The sequence below is a fragment of the Nicotiana tomentosiformis genome, chromosome 2, assembly GCF_000390325.3.
Source record: "Nicotiana tomentosiformis chromosome 2, ASM39032v3, whole genome shotgun sequence".
Taxonomy (NCBI): domain Eukaryota; kingdom Viridiplantae; phylum Streptophyta; class Magnoliopsida; order Solanales; family Solanaceae; genus Nicotiana; species Nicotiana tomentosiformis.
This window is the reverse complement of record NC_090813.1, coordinates 171,565,869-171,573,396: the sequence shown is the minus strand read 5'-3', so window position 1 is coordinate 171,573,396 and position 7,528 is coordinate 171,565,869. Positions and strand designations below refer to the sequence as shown.

The following is a 7,528-nucleotide window of genomic DNA, read 5'->3' as shown; positions in this document are numbered from 1 at the left end:
TTAAGTAAATCTTATTTTATTTGGCATTGACCATTAGTCGTAGGGGCATAAGTGAACCAGAAAGATAACAGTGGGGGTATTTTTGGCTCAATAGATGGACGGAGTACCAAATCGAATAGCCCGAGGACAATTTTGGACCTTTTCCGTTTTTTTAATGCTAAATTCTAAAACTACACTTTGCAAGTGTACTCTTAAGTTTTCCAATAAAATTTTAAAATTTTCACCAAAACTTCCCCCGTTATGAAAAGTGTACCCGGGAAATCAATTTCAAATTGCCTTTCTCCATTCATCCTCCGCTAAATGTCCATCAATTAGGTTAAAAAAAGAAAAAAGAATCTCCATCAATTAGGCAATAGGCTAGCCCTATTGACAAGTTTTTTGATATTTTCATCTCCCTTTCATTTTTCATTAGTGTTTCAATTTCTTCAATTCCTTGCTTTAGTTTCGTGGAAACCTCGGGAAATTTATAGCTCCCCAAACTCTTACACACAGCGGCAGATTTCTACGGTATGGAAAGATTGAGCCGCCGAAGGAGCTGATGGAAAGAATGGTTGTCGCGGAGAAATCTGTCAAAGTAGGTCTCTCTACTATACTGAAATGGGTCTTTGTATGTGCTTGTATCTCTTTACTACTCTACTAAATTTCATCCCTTTTTTGTGTTTTAGTTAATAAGCATTTGAGTAGTACATCAGATTATCATATCTCTAAGGGCAAAATTGAAAACCATCACTGTCGAATAACCCTAACTCTGACAGTTATTCTACTTAAATCATTTTTACTTCATTTATTGTGGCTCAAATGAAAGGAGCAACTCAAAATGATGAAATCTCCAACAAGTGATTACATTTACAGGGATGACTTGAGCGTGACCCAGCTAGCTATTTTCACAGCCTTCGTGATTAAACTAAGGGATTCGTATAAAGGATTATTAGCTTAGTTCTTGGTAGTTTTTCTTTTCTTGTCACAATGAGCTCTTGCTAGGCCATCATCTGGTATGCTACATAACGTGGTTTTTAAATTCACCAAGTTTAGACCTTATTCATGTTTTGTTCTTTTGATATTGATTCTCGCATACTATTTTAATCTAATATTTGGCCAAAAAATATATTTTTAAGTATACTTCCAAAGCTATAACATTACTCTATGTAGAGAAATTAATATGAAGCTCAGTCGCACAACAAGTGAATCCAATTCTTGCTAGCCGTGGATTTGACTAATTTCAACGTTCTTCAAGGAAATTATTTTAGTTGAAATATCTCCTTTTTACAATTATATTATTAGAAAATCCTTTTATTGCCTAAGTCTGAATCCAAATCTAATTCTTGCACCTTCAATTTTAGTGGAGTCAAAACAGATAGAAGTTTAATTCAGTCTCTTTCTTTTTTGGTAGAGTTTTTTGGTGTTGTTGCTAAATAAGATTTTCTCTGAATGGCGAATAGTTGCACAAAAGGATTATTGCTGAAGGATTATCTTTCATTCAAGTGAAATATTATTCATTTAGTGAAAATATTATTCATTTATGAATATACTTGTCGTGTTCTCTTCTAATGTATGAACTATATATATTAGTTACGGATTATCTTTTTTGTTCTTATATGAATACAGTATCAACTGTAGTGAGTAATGATAGATACCAATGTTGATTGTTCTTATTATTCACATATGTGGATGCTCCTTTTTCCACAGGGAAAACATATATATATATATATATATATATATATATATATATATATATATATATATATATATATATATATATATATATATTGATTATTCACATATGTGGAGGCGCCTCTTCCCACAGGGCAAACATATAGGTACTTATTGTTCTCTAAGTGTTGCTTCTTAATTTACCTTATACCTGTTATATCTTGAGATTGCATATGAATGCGATATATCTGTCGTTTTAAGTTTCTAGCAGCTAATGTTTTTCCTTTCTTTAGTCTTGTTCAGTTTATTATTTGATTTCTTCGTTAGGATTATTTTCATTCATTAGCTCTTTGCTTAATTAATGTTATTAGTGCCCAAATGATCATAAACTTTTTCTTTCATTAGCTCTTTGCTTAATTAATGTTATTATTGCCCAAATGATCATAAACTTTTTTCTGAAAATTCATATTTTCTACACTTGTTGTTATGAGACGAACTCTTGCTTAGATTCAGTTATTTTCTGTAAAGGAAGAAATGCAAGATATGAAGGAAGAAGTGCAGGAACTGGAACAATTGCAACATCTTGTTAATGTATTGGTGCAACCAACCTTGGACTGAACATTTAGGATATAGCAAGGTGTGTCGAATCTATCCTACCTTCTCCGGTTGATGCAAGTAGGGCACGGGCTATGAGAAGCCACAATCTTCAACATTTCTCTGGTCAACTTATGGTCTGATTTATGAAAAGGTAAATTTTGATTGTTTTGAAGTTATTCTTTGAGTATCTAGGGAGCAAACATGTTAAGGTAGCATAGAGTTGTATTACTATTTGGCTTTGAAACTATGGATATTTGCACAATGGTTGATTAGTGTTAACTTCACAAGTATATATTCTTCATTTGACCGATATGTTTAGGCTTTGCCGAGGCTCGAGTAGAAGAAAGAGTACTTGAATAGAGGGTTGTCTCAAACTCGTGAAAATCTGAATAATTGGGAAAATGATCTATTCCCCTTTCTAAGAGGACTAGGATCTTAAGTTGTTTTGCCTTTTCCCCTCCTTTGTTCATACATTATTATCCAGGGGGCACCTATACAAAAAGCTCAGTATGCAAAATTTTCAGAAATTCCTATATGAGTCTTAATTGGAAAAGATTAAACACAAGCAAAATCCGCAGTAAGATCTCAAGGGAATGTGACTAATAGAACATGTAGGAATATAATCGTTCCTATTCTTTTCTTACCGACCCTCATTTCATTTGCTCGGATGCTTGATCATCCAATGTGCTACCTTCCCGTTTTGTTTTAACTTTTTCCTTTTCTTGAAGAAGTCTTTTTCTTGTGATTAGGCGCCAGAGAATTTTAACACTATCTGAACAAGGAAGATAGGTTAGTGTTTCAAGCACCCGGGGTGTGATAGAGTGGTCAATGACATGGGTGAAAACCATGAGGTTTCAATTTCGGTGGAGGCAGATGATTTCTTCCCATCAATACAAGCCTTGGTAGATAGAGTTATCTTATACTTATTGCTGGTGGGAGGTGGTAGGTATTTAGTGGAATTAGTCGAGGTGCGTGTAAGCTGGCCTGAACACCATGATTATAAAAAAAAGAGAGGTTAGTGTTTCATTCTGAAACTTATTATCCAACTCACAAACTCTATGCAAATATTTTTGAACTCAACAAGTGTGGAAGACTTTATCCAACTCAAATAGACTATGCAAAGATACTCTCATTCTGACATTTACATCCTTAGCGGGTTATTTTATGTACTTTTCTTTTGGATTGGAAAGAAAGTTGAATGCTTCACTGCTTTATTAGTGTTTCACTTTTACTTTGTTCTAGAATGTAAAATGTATGTGATGTGAATGCAGAACAATTCTAGTTATTTCACGCCTGTGGGCACTATAATTCCAGGTACACTTCCCTTGCATGTGTTAAGTCTTTGTTGACATATGTCATGAGATTTGCATAGTGGTTCTTGACTTATCGTCGTCTGGCCTTTTTTCCCAAAGTTCTGCTTGTGTTAGTATTTTTATATCAAAGCTAGTAGCTGCTCCAATTGAGTCAGTTACCGTTATCATACCTATTTTTCGGAAATGTGTTATCATATTTAACATTGTTTTAAGAACTTGTATATCAGTTGTGAACTTTTCTTACTATTTTCATTTTGGCCAAACCCACAAGCGGCCCCCTAAATGTGACTTCACTTTCCATTTTGACACTTTTACTTCGACCTTTTTCATTTTGACACTCAAACTCATCCTCTCATGTGCCACTTAATCACAAAACGCTGACTTGTCACATTGTGTGATTTGCACCTCTTTTGAGCGCGTGGAAAGCTGAAATTTTTTTGCTTTTTAAGTTTTTATCTTTCTGCTTCCTCCTTCCATCTCCACTACCAATTCCGCCGCCAACACCACCAACACCACTTTTTCCACAGAAGAAAAAGTTATGGTTGTTTGGTGTGTCCTTGTTTTCTTCTTATTATTCTTCAGAAGGCCTTCTACAAACCCTTGCGAAGGAGGCAAGTACCAGGAAATAGAGACAAACATTTGAGAGTGTATGCATATCAAAATCTCATTTTAATTCAGACAAATTTTCTGTGCAGTCATCGTTGTATAGTTTTGCCAAAAGCTTACAATGTTTCACCATGTCAAGTCTGGTATCCTTCCCAATTTTGATGCCTCAGATATTCCGAACGATCATGCTTTAGGTTATACTAAAACATAATTCAGTACAAAATTTTGAGATCTTATTGTATGCGGCCTTAAGGTAAATTTTGAAATTTTTTGCTTTTTAATTTTTTATCTTTCTGCTTCCTCCAGTACCAATTCCGTCGCCAACACCACCAGTGCACTTCTGCAATCTATTCTTTCTAAGCCGTCAACGGCGACTGAGATCCAGAGAATTGCCGTCAAATACTCCGTAAAATCTCCATCCTTCGCCAGAAGAATTCTCCTTACATCATCAAGAGTTAAACTGATTTTTGGTTAACTCTTATGCAAGCAAAATCATGTGGGTGCAAGTTAATTAGAACATTATAGTGAGTCATTCTTTTGGTTATAGAGTTAAACTCATTTTAATACTATACTTAGATTTTAATGCTATTAAAGCCAATGAAGATTTTAGTGGTGAGAGCTCCGGTGATTGTGGGAAGATGATGATGGAACTAGAGGGTGGGGTGGACGGAGAAGATGACGGAGGGGCTGATTGAAAATAGTTCTTTTTCTTTTCTTTTTTTGCTCAAAATCCATTTTATAATTATTTGGCAAAAAAAATCACATGTCATTTTTCCATTGGTTACTTTGCCACATGAGCCGTTTGTGAACTACACTCTCTTCATATTTTTGACCGATGAACATTTTGTGCTTAAGTGGCACATGAGAGAATGAGTTGGAGTTTCAAAATGAAAAAGGTCTAAATAAAAGTGTCAAAATAAAAAGTGAAGCCAACTTTAGGGGTGCATATGGGTTTGGCCTTTTCATTTTTATACTTCTTTATGGGCTTGAGTTGTTACTTGACTTAGTTACAGTATTCATACCTATTTTCAGAAATTTGTTTAAATGAGTTCTTCATATTCAATACAGTATTATTTTACAAACTTGTATGTAAGTTGTAACTTTGAATTAACAAGCAACTTTATACCATATTGCATAAAAGCTCTTTTCTAATCAGGATTAATCTCATTACTAAGCTCATTACTAAGCTCTTTCCAGATGGGAGCCATATTGTTGATTCAGCGTAGTACACTTAATATTAACCATATTACAGATTCCAAAATGATATTGTATACTTATATTCTTTTTAATTATTAATTTTATTTTGATTGTGTAGGAAAATGTGGGTGATGCAACTGAAATAGTGACCACAATTATGAAGTGAATGATGAAGACTTTTTTAACAATTGTGATGTTTATTATTCATGCCTTCATGATACTATATGAATACATTCTTTTTTTGTAGAGTTCATTACTAATGCACATCTTGAAACATTGTGCTATTAGTACGCATATTATATAAGATATGTCTTTTTCGAAGTCTGTTGTAAGTTTAACTAATATGTTATTTACGAGTGACTTTTGCTCTTTAGATCATTAAAATGGAATAATAATGTATATTCTTGAAATAAATTTGATTATAGCATCAACCACAAAATTAAGGCTTGTACAATTATTTTAAGAAATGTTTATAACTTAGAGCACGCTTCAAAAGTGTGCCATATGGATTGTCAAGTGTGTGGCCTATTGATTGTAAAGTGGCAGATAAGCTACGCTTCACAGGTGTTGCTCTAGCAGCCACGCTTCAAAAGTGTGACTTATAAGGTAATAGAGGCCACACTTTAAAACTGTAGTTCTAGTCATAGAAAATGTTGCCATATAAGGTAATACAAAATGTGGCCTATGTACCTGTTAGGCTACACTTTTGAAGCGTAGCATCTAAAATAACACTTGAAAAGTGTGGCCTTTGGGAAAACATTACGCTCATTTAGGCCACCCCGGAAAAGCGTTGCCTAATACTGAAAAGTGTGGCCTTTGATCAAATGCTACACTTTTGATAGTTCATGCTACACTTTTTGGAGGTGGCGAAAGGCCTAAAATGGTGTTGTAGCAGATACTTATGATATTTCCAATGTTGAGTATATTAAACCATGTTTATTCAAATGTTAAACTATTATGTGATTGTTGGCTCGCCTGGCAAGTAGTGTTAGGCGCTGTCGCGGCTCTGGTGGCAGTTGGGCCATGACATTATCACCGTGGGGGAAGATGCTTAATTCCCAGTAGCTAAGATTTGTGACGCTATTTTTTGGCAAGAATTGTTAGTTGTAACAAGGTTTTTATTGTAAACCTTGCCAAAGGACTTGTTAACCCAATCCTGAGTTGATTCCTTCTTAATAGTTCCGCCATTCCTGGTCTTTATGTGAGACTAAGAAGTTTTAGTTGGTCGATCCTACCATCGGTGGAAGTGGGACTAGGTGTCACAGGGCCAATTTTTCGCAAATTGGCACTGCACGGCAGCAGCCTGACACAAGCTACTCAGCCTTTCCCAACACTTAGCCAACTTTTCAACAAGTTTGGCCTCACACAAGATTCAGCAGCAAATATAGAGAGAACACCATCAGATACGGGAAAATTCCAACCTTTGTATTAATATAAAAATATACAAAGGACCTCTCTTTGCTATGAACACAAGTCGTTCACAGCCCACTTTGCAAGATCACAAGTCGATCTTGCACACTAAGACCTGCCCAATGCCCAGCCTTAGCCCCCTTTTCGAAACACTTAGAAACCCTAACGTTTCTTTCTTGTTTCTCACTTTGCTATGAACACAAGTCATTCATAGCTATTAAGATATGCCCAATGCCTAGCCTTAGCCCCTTTTTCGAAATACTTAGAAACCCTCACCCTTTCTTGTTTCACACTTTGCAAAGATCACAAGTCGATCTTGCACACTAAGACCTGTCCAATGCCTAGCCTTAGCATGGAAGTGTATATTACTCCAATGAGATGGGATAAGCCTAAGATATACCTTGATTTGAGGACTTGAAGAAAGACCATTTTGTTGAAAATCCTTTAGGGCGATAGTACTTCACTTTTTATGAAAAATCCAATTTTTGCCTCTGTGAAGATAAAGCTTGCGATGCAGGTCTGATTTCATTTTGAAAACGAGGGCCGCTATTTTTTGCTAAGTTATGGGCTTCAAAATCTTGTTAAGAAAAGTAGGTGAGTGAAAACATAATATGATATAAATAAATGTAATTAGCGAAATAAGGATTAATTACTAACTAATTCCTTTTAAATCCTATATTATTTAGGGCTTGCCTAAGTTGTAGATGACATTAAAGTATAAAGAAGGTAATCCAATATATGAGTATTATATACAT

General features: G+C 35.0%; 1 long non-coding RNA gene across 8 annotated transcripts; it reads left to right on the top strand.

Annotated features, from left to right (window-relative positions):
* Positions 1-286: 286 nt before the first annotated feature.
* Positions 287-5,684, top strand: LOC104115862 (uncharacterized). Of its 8 annotated transcripts, none has more exons than XR_001973167.3 (5): positions 287-574; positions 2,179-2,398; positions 2,997-3,261; positions 3,519-3,561; positions 5,482-5,684. It is a non-coding gene; the product is annotated as an uncharacterized lncRNA (long non-coding RNA). The 8 variants fall into 8 exon arrangements; XR_001973166.3 differs by having other exon boundaries at positions 3,519-4,419; XR_004511991.2 differs by lacking the exon at positions 3,519-3,561.
* The last annotated feature ends 1,844 nt before the right edge of the window (positions 5,685-7,528 follow it).